This window comes from Arvicola amphibius, chromosome 9 (assembly GCF_903992535.2).
Source record: "Arvicola amphibius chromosome 9, mArvAmp1.2, whole genome shotgun sequence".
NCBI classification, from domain to species: Eukaryota; Metazoa; Chordata; class Mammalia; order Rodentia; family Cricetidae; genus Arvicola; species Arvicola amphibius.
This window is the reverse complement of record NC_052055.2, coordinates 108013145-108026405: the sequence shown is the minus strand read 5'-3', so window position 1 is coordinate 108026405 and position 13261 is coordinate 108013145. Positions and strand designations below refer to the sequence as shown.

Genomic DNA, 13261 nt, shown 5'->3' with positions numbered 1-13261 from the left:
CAGGGCAATGCAAAAGGAACAGCTGTTTTCTATTGCATTTCCAGCAAGTGCCTACATTCTTATTATGTTTTTCATGAAATGATAAGGAGAATATATAGTATTTAAAAAAGACTCAGCCAGATTCTTATCAATAAAGTAGGCTTATTTAAAAATGTCTTGAGAAAGAGTGTGTGTGCGTGTGCATGTGTGAGCATGTGTGTACATGTTATAAAAATAACAGGTTCTGAAAAGATGGACCATAAAAGAGTTGGTTTAATGACTTAGAAAATTTATGGTTAATATAAATTTTGTATATATGGATGTATTTTGTATGCATATATCTACATGATTTATAAAAAAAAGTTTCATCAATAGTAGGGCAGTGGTGGTGCATGCCTTTAATCCCAGCACTCAGGAGACAGATGTAGTTGGATCTCTGTAAGTGGAGTTTCTCTGTTTCCCAGTAGTTGCTCCCAAAGAACCACAAGAGACTTTTGAAGGCGTAAGTCATAAACAATCCCACACCGGTTTGGAATTATGATTAATAGAATAATTATTTATTTAAGGGGGAAAACTTACAGATCACCGTCCTAGACAACAGCCCTCTGCGCAATCAGGAAAGGAGCCTAGTCAGGAAGCGGAGCTGGAAACCAGAGAGCAAGCTGAGGGCAGTAGCTGCTTTTTTTAAAGAGAGAGAGACCACGCCCCAATGGGCTGGTATCTCAGGGGCTATATTGGCTGAAGGAGCAGAAGGAGCTCCTGCAACAGACTTTATATAAATTATAATGCTCAGCCGATAGCTCAGGCTTATTACTAACTAGCTCTTACAACTTAAATTAACCTGTTTCTATTCATCTATGTGCTGCCACATGGTTTGTGACTTGACCTGTCCTCCAGCATGTCTCGCTCCCTTTGTGTCTCCTGGCAACTTCTCTGACTCCACCCTTCTTTTCCCCATCATTCTGAGTTTGGCTTTCTCACCTGACTTTATCCTGTTCAGCTATTGGCAAGTTTGTTTATTAAACCAATCATAGCCAACATATATTCACACAGTTTAAAGGAATATTCCACAAATCTCTGTGAGTTCAAGGCCAGCCTGGTCTACAAAGCAAATTCCATGACAGCTAGGGCTACACAGAGATATCCTGTCTTTTTTTTTTTTTCTTTAAAGTTTATTCGAAACAACGGTCTTCAAGCTCACTGTGGTGGCTGACCACCAAAGCCTCCTCTAAACTGGAACTCAGCTTTCTTGTCAGCACCAGGGGGCACAGCACTCCTTCTGTAGGTGTCTCTGTCTGCCTCCCCTCTTGTGAATCTTGCTGGGCACTTACCCTCTGGCCCTTTGTGCTGAGGCCTGCCAGTTTTGGGACGGCTATGGCGCAGGGTGGCAGGTACGATCTCCGGAGGTAGGTGGAGATAATCACGGAGATACTGGATGCCCTCATTTGTAAGGTACCAATAGAAGTGTCTCCAGGCAAACTGTTCCTTCACATAGGCTTGAGACTTCAGAGACTACATGGCCTTCATTACATGAAGGTTGGGCACGTTCTTGTCTGCCAACTCAGGGTGTTTGGGCATATGGACATCCTTCTTGGCAACCATCACTACTTTCTTAAAAAGGAGTTCATAGATGGCAATCCGGTTCTTCTTGGGCATCAACATCGTGGCAGCTACAGGGTCCGGGATGGAGGCTGGAAAAGGAGAAACCCTGTTTTAAATGAGATGAAAGAAATATATCATGTGAATCCCCAATGTTCTACATAATAAGAGAGAAAGCCTTTCCATATTTGAATTTGAATTTGTAAAGGTTAATTGGTGAGTACGGCTTTGCTTACTGTGAAACGCGATATTAAATTCTTACTCTTCCGAGAGTGCCTGATTTCCCAAACAGTGGGCATTTCCACGGAATTGTGAAGCCACGAGAAAGTCCTGACTAAGGGGAACTGGCCTTTTTTTTTTTTTTTTTTTTTTTTTTTTGCTTCCGCCTTCAGTTGCCTCTGCCTTTCCTGTTTGTGCTGTGTTTCATCTTGGGGACTGATCACTTTGTCAGTCACACTGGTGACCTCCATGAGCTGGCTCTTATTGTTCTTTTTTTCTGCCATTTCTGACTTCCTTTTTTTTTCTCTCTCAAAAAATAAAAAAACTTCTTAGAACAATTTTGAATTGGGCTGGGCAGTGGTGGCACATACCTTTAATCCCAGCACTCAGGAGGCAGAGGCAGGTGAACGAATCTCTTTGAGTTCAAGGCTAGCATGGTCTACAGAGTGAGTTCCAGGATAGGATCCAAAGCTACAGAGAAACTCTGTCTTGAAAATCAAAACAAAATAAAAACAAAACAAAAAAAGAAGAGAGAGAGGGAGGGAGGGAGGGAGAGAGAGAGAGAGAGAAAGAGAGAGAGAGAGAGAGAGAGAGAGAGAGATCTTTTTGGATCATCGTCTATGCGATCCCTGCGTGTTGAGGTAGGGAATGAGACAAGACTTAACATTTCTGTTCCAATCTTTTTTGTTTTGTTCTTTCAAGACTGGGTTTCTCTGTGTAACAGCTCTGGCTGTCCCAGAACTTAGAACTCACTCTGAAGACCAGGCCGGCCTTGAACTCACAGAGATCTACTCGCCTCTGCCTCCTGAGTGCTGGGATTAAAGGCGTGCGCCACCGCTGCCTGGCTTTGTGTTTCACCCTTGAATGTCACGACTGCACTACTTGGCAAGTCACCATTTTTACGTATCAGTTCTTCATGTATATATTCATCAGTCAAGACCAAGTGAGAAACCCCTTTAAGTGTGTACCAGAGAAGCAATTCAACGCAGGAATTATGTATATGACGATGGTGACGTTGGGAGGGGGAGGTTCCTCAACAGGGAGATGAAAGGAACATAAGAGCCCGAAACCCAAAGTGGCCCTGCTTTTTCCTCTCTCTCCATCCTCAAGGCCACTGACTCATCTCAAATGGTGTATATGGACACCGGAGGTGAAGAAAGGACAATCTTTTGAGATCAGCAACCCCTTGAAGGAGGTGGAGGAGACTGGCGTGGGATGGACAGTAGGGTCTTGAAGGCAGGCACACACAGTAGAGGGTGAGGAGAGGAATGGATTACGAAGCCACAAGGCTCAGGATATACACACATCATCTTGTACAGCGAGTCCTCTTAGTCCATTACTGGCAAAACCCAAGGGCAGACTCAGAGAGCAAGGGCAGCAGCTCCAGGGATTGGCTCATTTGTGATATAGTTCAGGCTCTTGCAGTGTCTACTTAAGCTTGCCTCCCTTTGGGACTTTCTGGTTTCCTTCCTCTTCGGCTCTCCCCTCCCCACCCCCACCCTGTCATTTCCCCCCAATTTCCCTGCTTAAACTTCCCTGCTGTCGTTAGTCAGAATGCTGTGGGTTTCCTGGGAAAAGCCTCAACTCTTCTTCAGCTCTGGAGGCTTAAAATCAGTAAGTCAGGGATTATTTCTACGCAGGAGTCTCTTCAGCCTCAAGTTTCCACAGAGGAAGTGATCCCTCCCTGAGCACACTACTCAGCACTCAGAGCACTGCTAAGCTTTGTCACGTGTCGTCAAGGGTTTGAATTATTGGCTCAGTGACTTTGCAGTTATAGATTTCCTGAGGTTAATGATCGTGCCCTGTGGTGCTCAGAACACGGTGTTCCTGAGCGTTAGGTGCTGAGGGTTATGACTGCAAGCTAGAAGTCCACGGACTGATAAAGATAAAGCTCTACTTCCTGTAGACATGGGGTAAGTTATAGAAGGTCCCTCGGCTCTATTTGTGTGTTTTGAAAGGAAGGACCTACTTCTGTGGCTTGTTCATTTGCATCACAGGCCAGGGGAGGACAGAAACAGCGGCTTATGTTTCTATGTAAGCATCTAGTGTGTCATCTCGCCCAGAGACAATGTGATCAGCACATGTTTAGTGGAGAGAGCTCTTACTGAGAACCCGGGAACAAGGAGTATACAATGTGACTAAGTTTAAAAAATTGTTGGGGGGGGGGAAGGAGCCAGGTGGTGGTGGTGGCACTCGGGAGGCAGAGACTAGCGAATCTAGTTCAAGGCCAGCCCGGACTACAGTGTGAATTCCCAAACAGGATCCAAAGCTACAGAGAAACCCTGTCTCAAACATCACCACCCCCCCCCCCTCAAAAATGCTGTTTAGGGATGGGGTGAGTGGCTGGAGAGATGGCTCATTAGTTGAGAGCCCTTGCTGCTCTCCAGAGGACCTGCGCTGGGTTCCTAGGCTCCCGATCAGAAAGCTCAGAACTGCTTTCGCTCCAGCTTCGTAGGATCCGATGCCCTCTTCTGGCCTTTGTGGGGCCTGCACACATGGCACACACAACTCACCTAAATTAAGAAAAAAAATGGTTTCGGTTGTTTCGTTTTTATTTTTTTTCCTTTTTCTTTTTTTCTTTCGAGGCAAGGTCTTGCGGCTCGGGTTGTCTCCCTATGTCCACAGAGGTGACACTGAATTCCTGATGTTCCTACTGCCACCTTCCATGTGGTGAGATTACAGCCAGGCACCACCATACTGGCAGGATTTTGATGTATTTATACTAAAAGCATTTCTACTTCTGAGTGCTTTGTTTAGATAATGCACGTGCACGCACGTGCGCGCGCGCTCACACACACACACACACATACACACATACACACACACACCAAAACCAACCCCCCCTAGGAATCTACTTATCAGAGATTGCGAATTCAGGTGCCCATCAGTATCAAATGAGCAAGGTGAAATTAACCTGATTAAGTCACATGGGGATATTTTGACTGTAGAGACCTGAAAAATACTGGAGAGGAATTTCAATGTCCTCTCCTAAAGGGGGCGGTTGATGTTTTGAGGTTCTCTCCTAACGGATTTTTGTTATTCGAGAGGGTGGCCCCAGTTATGTCAGAAAGTATGGGTGTTTATGTGACAGTCCTCCTTGTCTGTGACTTGGTTAGCCAGACGAGAGAGACTGCCTGACAACACACTGAAAAGAATCCACCGCAGACTTCTAGGTATTAAGGAATCAGCCGTCCTCATCAAAGTGCTTTCTGAGAAGTTCTGAGCCCTGTACCAGAGGTTGGGGGTTCTAACTCAGTCTGGCATCTTTTCCAGTTTCCTCTTTCCCAGATCAGTTGTCCGTTGTGCTGTTTGCTCGAAGAGGTAACCTCAGGGCAAACGAGAGACCTGTTATCTGTCCTGCACTTTGGCTTTCTATTGACAAAAGTCCTTACTGGGTCTGGTCTTTCAGATTAGTGTCAAAGTGGTCATTAGGGCAGGAGTGATGATACATAGATAACCAGCCCTGTGTCTCCCCTCCCACAAAGATAATGGTTACTCCAGTGTTGAGATGTGGTCTGCCTAGATAGGGTACCATGCTGCTGTCAAGGCTAAGCCTACATTCTCCAGGCAAAAGAATCAGTTAATTCTAGATGTAGCGAGAGATCGCTGTGGGCTGGCTGGCACAGTGTGCTAGCTCAAGCTGAACCCTTTGAGTTTCAGGAGACCTACTTCAATTTGCAGTTGATTTGATCTTGAGGGGAGCTAATCGAGGTAGTAAATGAGTCATTTTCCAGAAAGATAGGCCTAGAATTGGTTCTTGGCTCAGAAAGGCGTGAGTCATTTTAGTCACCAGTGTGATGCACGGTGACTCACTTCCCTGTGTGATGTCATGTTTGTTCCATGTAAGACTTGACCCCCCCCCTCGTTGTTTGGTAGTATTAAGATTTCTTTGTCTTTTTTTAAAAAAGGAAAATATTGTAGCTGAAGATGAAGCACTCCCGGTAATGCATAATTAGGCCAATAAAGAGAGTCTTGGCTTTTGTCACAATAAACTTCAAAAAGCAAATGAGTGTTAAAGGCCTGTATGGTTGTTCTTGTTTATTAGGCCTGTTAATTTCCAAATAGCCTAGCTATTAGCTAATGTTTGACTGAAAGCACATTATATGTCAAAGAAAATAAATTGCTTCCTTGGTAATTCAATTGGGGGGGGGAGAAATATTTAAAACTCATCTTCATTTGAAAGAAATGAACAAGAGGAGGCTGGAGAGATGGCTCAGCAGGTAGGAGCTCTCGCTCTTGTAGAGATTAGGAGTGTAGTTCCCTGCACCTACATTGTGGCTCATCACCTTCTGTTGACTCTGGTTCCAAGGAATCTGACACTCTCCTCTGACCTTGGGCAGGCGCTAGACACTGCACATGTGTGGTGCATATATGGACACAAAAGCAAAACATACAAATAAATAATTTTTAATTGAACAATAGACAGTTAAGGAGAACATAGGAACGTCTTTTTCTAAAAAGGGCATATTGGATTGGGTATAGTGGCGCATGCCTTTAATACCAGCATGAGGGAGGCAGAGGCAAGTGAATCTCTGTGAGTTCGAGGCCAGCCCAAGTCAGGATTGCATAGTGAGACTCTCTCTCTCATATGCCTAGGCAAGCATCAGTGTGCACATGCATGCATACACGCGCGCGTGCACACACACACACATGCACACACACAGATTCATTAGGGGTAGGGATGCTATGGATGAATGAATGAGCAATATGGCTCAGAGGGTAAAAACACTTGGTGCACAAGCTTGGTGACCTGAGTTCGAGTCCCTGAATCCACATGTAGATAGAAGGAGAGGACTGATTCCCCAAAGTTGTCTGTGGCATGTATAATACTACAAAAATGTTTCAAAAGAGACACTAAAATCATATGCAGAAAATGAACCCAAACCAGAATATTTATTAGCAAAATCATCAGCATTTTCAAGCTATGTAACAAAATGTAAGAACACGGTACCAACGCTTTGTTATGCTGTGCCAGAGAGGAGCGAAGCTCAGTGTGCGCCTGCTGTGAGAGTCAAGTCTCAGAACTCAGCAGAAAACATATGGGTCTTCCAAGGCAGACCAAACACAGTTATTCTTAGCAGAGCCATCTCCTGGGAAAGGCAAAGCTATGTAAGTTAAGGTAGCTTTGGTGGTGAGCGGCAGAAGTCCCTTTGATGTAACTTTAACTGAAAAGAGGACTTGGGATGGATGAGCCTAAGGAACTGCCGGATAACTGGGTTCTGAGCAGTTGGATACCCCCAAGTGAGGTACTTCTGAATCTTCCAGATGTCAGCAGACTTTCTTTTCTGTTCCCCACCGTTGGAGCTTCTGACTCCCAGGAGAATACCCATTCATTAAGAACATCCACTTGGGTCTGAAGAAAGGATAACTTAGCTGTTAAGAGTGCTTGCTACTCTTCCAGAGGACCCAGGTTCAGTTCCCAGCCCCACACTGGGTAGTTTACAACTAACCGCCTCTAACTCCAGCTGCAGGGAATCCAGTCCTCGGGTCTCTGCTGGCTCATGCACACAGGCGCACATACTACACACACACACACACACACACACACACACAACTAAAAGTAAAATAAATCTAAGAAATCGTGAGAGAGAGAGAGAGAGAGAGAGAGAGAGAGAGAGAGAGAGAGAGAGAGAGAGAGAGAGAGAAAGGCATGATAGGCATGATGGTGCATGCCTTTAATTCCAGAACTAGGGAGGTAGAGAGAGGGAAGCAGATCTCTATGATTTTGAGGCCAGCCTGGTATACACAGCAAGTCCCAGGATAGCCAGGGCTACATAGAGAGATCCTGTCTCTAAAGAAAAACAAAACAAACAAACAAACAAACAAAAAACCAAAACACCCAAAGAATTCAGTTTTCTGTTCAGGGGCTGGGAGAGATGGATCAGCAGTTAAAAGTACATACTGCTTTTTCAGTTCTGACTCCAGCACCCATATCAGATGGCTCACAATACCCTTCAACGGCAGCCCTGGGAGATCCATTGCCCTTCTTAGGCCTCCTTGAATACCCGAAACTATGAGAAATCTTCTACAATCTAGCTTGTTTATTAATCCAAGACAAGGTGAAGCACAATTAATAAAAACTCAGAGAAAGAAATTGGGGTTCAGTCTGAAGGTTCAAAAAGCAAAGCAGCCAATCCCTGGCTCTTGCTCCTACCTCAGTCCAAAATGGCGATCCTGCCTCCAGGAATCTCAGAATGAGCCTGAGCCTGAGAGCTGTCTCCTCCCGTCTTTTATTTCTCTCTAGTTCTGGGCTCAAAGGCATGCACTGCTGGGATTAAAGGCATGCACTACCCAGTTTCTATGGCAACTAGTATGACTACGGGATTAAAGATGTGTGTTATCACTGCCTGGTCTGTAAGGCTGACCAGTGTGGCGGCTTTACTCTTTCCATTCCCAGGCAAGCTTTATTTATTAAAATACAATTGAAATGCCACTACAGCTAGGTTATCTACTGGAACAAGGCAGGTTGTGCTTCAGGGGTAGGTTTCTGCCTTCTATCACTTTCCCTATGGAAAGAGTGTGAGGACACAGTTTGTTACCACTGAGTATAGGTATAGACAGACATCAGGGTACCACCAGGCAGTCTGTGAGTTGGGTGTTAATTGTTTTTGAGGAGTTGTCTGGGAAAGCAAGCTTTCTAGCTCTCAAGATTTGGGGAGAATTGTGGTTTATCTGGGTGGGTTGGGGAAAACCTGGTAGCGCTGTAGAAGTCTCACTTTAGGGCAGCCCCTCCCATTTGGAAGAAGGGAAGCCTTTGTTCTATTCGGCTTGTTCACACAGCCAAGTGACCTCCAGTGTCCTTTGTGGCCAGTTTTGTTTGTCAAACATGCTTAAATCCCTTGACCTAGTCCGTTGCTTAAGAGTCTCCATGTGGTTGACTAGTGCCTCTAGGATGAGGTCCAGGGGGTTTGTTTCCCATGACGGTCACCATGTAGCCTGATAAATATCACACCCTCTGTTATTTCCTGCACCCCAGCTATTCCAGAGGACCTGCTGTGCTCCAAACATGCCATAGACCATCACATTTCACTATCTGGAAGGCTTTTCGTCCCTGCCTCTTCCTGAGTGCATCTTGCAGACCGCTCTGCCCACTAAATTTCTCCCGTGATCGAATCCAGCTCATTGTTTTGTTTTGTTTTATTTTGTTTTTTTCCAAGATAGGGTTGCTCTGTGTAGCTCTGGCTGTCTTGGAACTCACTCTGTAGACCAGGCTGGCCTTCAAGTCGGAGATCCGCCTGCCTGTACCTCCCGAGTGCTGGGATTAAAGGTGTGTGCCACCACCGGACTCCTGATGATCTTTTAAATTTCAACTCAACTGTTACTTTCTCTGGGAAGCAGTCCAGATCTTTAATCCACATACCCATCCTAGTTAATCATCGCTTCCTTTTGGTTCCCAAGGCACTTGGTTCACACTGCTAGCAAGTGCTTATCACCTTGTTAAGCAGCATAGCCATGGTCTTCCCTACACTGCCAGTTTCCTGAGCATAGGGATCTTGTCTTTCTTGTCCTTAGAGCTTCAGTCCTCCTGGGCGTCTCTTCACGGGGACTCTATCCCGCTGGCTCCATTGTGGCATCCTGACCTTCATTCTGTATCAGGGAGTATGCTTAAGATCAAGGCTTACTGGATGCCTGTGGACCCTTTCCTGATGGTAAGAGATTCTAAAGGTAGCCTTGGGGAGCTGCAAAGATGGCTCAGTGGTTAAGAACTCTTGCTGAGGACCAGAGTTCATTTCCCAGTACCCATGTCAGGTGGCTCACAACTGCCTGCAACTCCAGCTGCAGGAACTCCAGCACCCTTCGACCTCTGCTGGTACCTGCATGTACATGTGCACATGTGTGTGTGTGCTCATGTCACATACACACGCATACACACATGCACAGAAGTAAAGATAATCCTTTACAAATGTCGTGTTATAGTCTATCAGATTGCTTGGGCTGATACTCAAGGGGGAGAGGGACTCCTAAGTTTGGGAGAAAACCCAACTGGGGCAAAGGGCAGATCTTTCCAATCATATAACCGTGGGTCAGTGGGAACGTTTGCTGAGAAATCCCTGTGCACACAGAGATAATCTCCTGTGTGTAAAAGGAATGACAGGATCTTTTTCAAAACCGATTTCCCTTCTTTGACCTTTCCTCAGTATGATTGTACCGCTGTTAACTTTATTACTGAAGCTTAATGCCCAAGAAACCAGGAAACACTTCTGGAGACAGCTGTGAATATGGCCATTCATTGATTTTTGCCCCCACCATGAGGGCATATGGAGAGGGATTTCTGTTTCCAGGGCCAGGGCGCCTGTGTTCTCCTTAGAAGACTAATGACAGGCACTTAAATTAGACCACACAGAGTTAAGGGAAATGATTCAGTCCTCATTTTCATCAGACCAATGAACTTCAGAGGGGCCTGGAGCCATCTACCCTGACCTCGACAAGGAGTTTCCAACAACTGTGCAAAGCCCAGAAAGATAAGAGGAGGTAGGTCACTCGCTGCCTCGGTCGTCCCAGGATACACCTCAAGGCAGGAAGATGCCAAAGTACACAGGGCGCTGGGTGTGAGCCTGGTGAGAGCAGAGACCGGGAGGCCTAATGGAGGGGCTGGCGCAGTGACAGCGTGCAGGCCCAGTCTGGCCTGTGCAGCGGCTACACATGTTCCTGGGACCGGAGCCAGCTGGTGGCTCATGGCAATGGTTCCTGGCTCTGTCCCAAAGCAGGCTCGAGCTCCTCAGTCTGATCCGGCCATGGCTTTGTTCTGCCTCCAAGATGAAGTTTGGCTCCTGAGCCAGAAGGGGAAGGCAGGTCCTTGCCCCTTAACCCTACTCTCCTTCCAATCGGAGACACAGGGCGAGGTCGGGGTGGGGGGCAGTGGGAGGGAGCAGAGTTCGAACCTGAGCCGGTGGAGCGGTTCTGCCCTCTTCGGGTCTCGGGCACACCTCGCCCACGTCCTCGGTGTTAACCTTTGAGCACTGGACTCCAGCTGATGCCAAGGTCACGAGGGCTACAGCAGAAGTCCAGAAGGTCCAGGAACACTTGGAGGTGACCCCAAACTGCGGTTACGACTCTGACACTACCAACCTTGGTCTTGCAAGACATGGGACCCACCAAATCAGAGTCTCTGAAGACAGGCTACCAGGAACCCCCCCCCCCCCAAAAAAAAACCTCTCAAAATACGGTGATTTTTAATCTCCATCAAACAGTTTGTGAATCTTTCCGACGGAGGTATTCCCTGGCACGAATGCTTTCGCTTTAAACCCTCTTTAGGACATTTTGGTGTCTTCATTGATCGGATCAGGCAATCGAAGGGACGGCTGGCTTGTCATGTACAGGAAGCTTCTAGACAAAGCTGAGTTCAGTCTCGCCAGCAGCCTGCCTTCTCAGCCCTTCCCATCTGGGGCTCTGAAATCCGCTGGTAAAATATAGGCCTTATTTGTATGCTTCTCCCTCCAGTTTCGTGCTAATTCTCCCATATTGAGAGTCACACAACAAAAAGGGAGGAAATTTTGTTGTTGTTGTTTGTTTGTTTGGAGTGCTTTCCTACCCCTCCCCCCCCCCCAAAAAAAACCCTCTTTTTTTTTGGAAACTGCAACCTCGGATCCCAGCAGAGGCTCCTGGGGGTTTTAAGAACATCAATCAGTTTCGCAGCTGGAGGCTGAGGCTTTCCTCAGGGAAGACTTTTTACATAAAACAGATTGTTCTTTGTCCTTGCCGGGGCAGACAAAGGTTTAAATTAAATATGCAGCAAGCTCCAGTTGGCTGCCTGCCACCGCGGGGGGAGGGGGAAGGGAGACTGTGTCCCCACTAGCCTGACTCACTCAGTGGTGTTTTTTTTTTTTTTTTTTCTTTTCTCTCTTCCCATTTCTGTTACTGCAGAAGGCGCCTGCAGTCTTGGCTGTGTGTTTCTCTGTAAATGCTCTCCGTGAGAGATACCCAGCCTTCTGGGACCTTGGCTTCCTCTTCCATGCAAGGAGGGAGGTGACCTTTGAAAGCCTTTTCTGTATTTAACCTTTTCCGTTTTCTCTGATCTCACTGACAGGGGCTTTCAGCAAACGCCCTAAGCTGCTTCTATGGAGGACTCACCCTCACCATTCCTGGGGTGAGTTCATCTCTGTGTGACCCATCCTCACCATTCCTGGGGTGACATCGTCTATGTGTGATACATCCTTACCGTTCCTGGGGTAACCTCATCCACGTGAGATCCAACCTCACCATTCCTGGGGTAACCTCATCTATATGTGATTCACCCTCACCATTCCTGGGATGACCTCATCTGTGAGAGACTCATCCTTAGCGTTCCAGGACTGATTTCTGAATGAAAAGGAGGACATGCTGCTCCTAGGTATGGCGAAGGAGGTTTATTATAAATAATATAAGGGAGAATACAGCCAGCGGCATCTGGGAAAAGTCCAGCGTGAACATGACCAGACTGAGCTGGGCCATGTGAGGACACGGAGTGGGGGGAGCAAGAAGAGCAAGAGAGAAACCATCGACCAAGAAAGGAAGCCTGGGAGGGGAGAGAGAGGGAAGGGAGCGGAGAAAAATGTATAGCTCAAAAAAAAAAAATCAATAAAAATAACAAAAGAAAGAAAAGAAAAAGTAGGGCAGCCTGGACCAGGAGACTGATGTAGCCCAAATGGCTGAAATATAGGGTCCAGAGAAGCTGGGGAGGTCCCTGGGCTGGAGAAGTTTAGGGTAGGGGGCTGAGTACACCAGCAGGATAACCCTGTAACAACTGGGGACTGAGGGATGCTGGTAGAACCTGGAGGCCAGTGTCCACTTTGATATGTTAATAGGTATTTAGGACAAATAGCTATTTGTTCCCAGTTTGAAATCTAACAACTTCACCAGTATGTGATCCATCCTCATCACTCCTGGGGTGACATTATTGATGTGTGATCCATCCTCACCATTCTTGGGGTGACTTCTTCACCCCACCTATTTGTGATCCATTCTTGACTGGGTGTGTGAAGGTTTGACTTTTTTTTCCATACAGACCTCATGGGTCAGTCAACCATATTATCAGAGAACATGATTTATTAATTAATAGGTTTTCTTCGCTAGGTGGTGGTGGCACAGGCCTTTAACCCCAGAACTCAGGAGGAAGAGGCACGTGGATCACTGTGAGTATAAGGTCAGCCTGGTCTACTGTTGATGGTATTTGATGACACTATGAAACTCCGAGACTGTGTTACTAAAATTAACCTTGCAAAAAATTAACCTTGGATCAGGAGGTGAAGCTAGTGACTAGTTGAAAAGGATTAGCCATAGAGAGTAGGGGATACCTAGGAAGGCAAATAGATTTGTGGTGATGGCACAGGAAGTGGTAGGGAGGGACTTAGAGATTCTTTTTGGTTTGGGATAGCTGGAGAGATACTTTCTTGCTGGCTCTCTGGCCAAAAAGAAAGGTCAGCTGGTTGCTTCTCAGCTTCTCTGAGCTAGCAGGTTTTCACCCCAACATCTGACTCCCAAGGAG

The 13261-nt window shown here is 46.4% G+C and overlaps 1 long non-coding RNA gene and 1 pseudogene across 1 annotated transcript; one reads left to right on the top strand and one right to left on the bottom strand.

Annotated features, from left to right (window-relative positions):
• Window positions 1-1176: 1176 nt before the first annotated feature.
• LOC119823896 lies at window positions 1177-1872 on the bottom strand (annotated as a pseudogene).
• Window positions 1873-3596: 1724 nt separating this feature from the next.
• LOC119822173 lies at window positions 3597-12108 on the top strand. The gene is made up of 5 exons (XR_005286740.1): window positions 3597-3710; window positions 9310-9446; window positions 10178-10269; window positions 11053-11200; window positions 11825-12108. It is a non-coding gene; the product is annotated as an uncharacterized LOC119822173 (long non-coding RNA).
• The last annotated feature ends 1153 nt before the right edge of the window (window positions 12109-13261 follow it).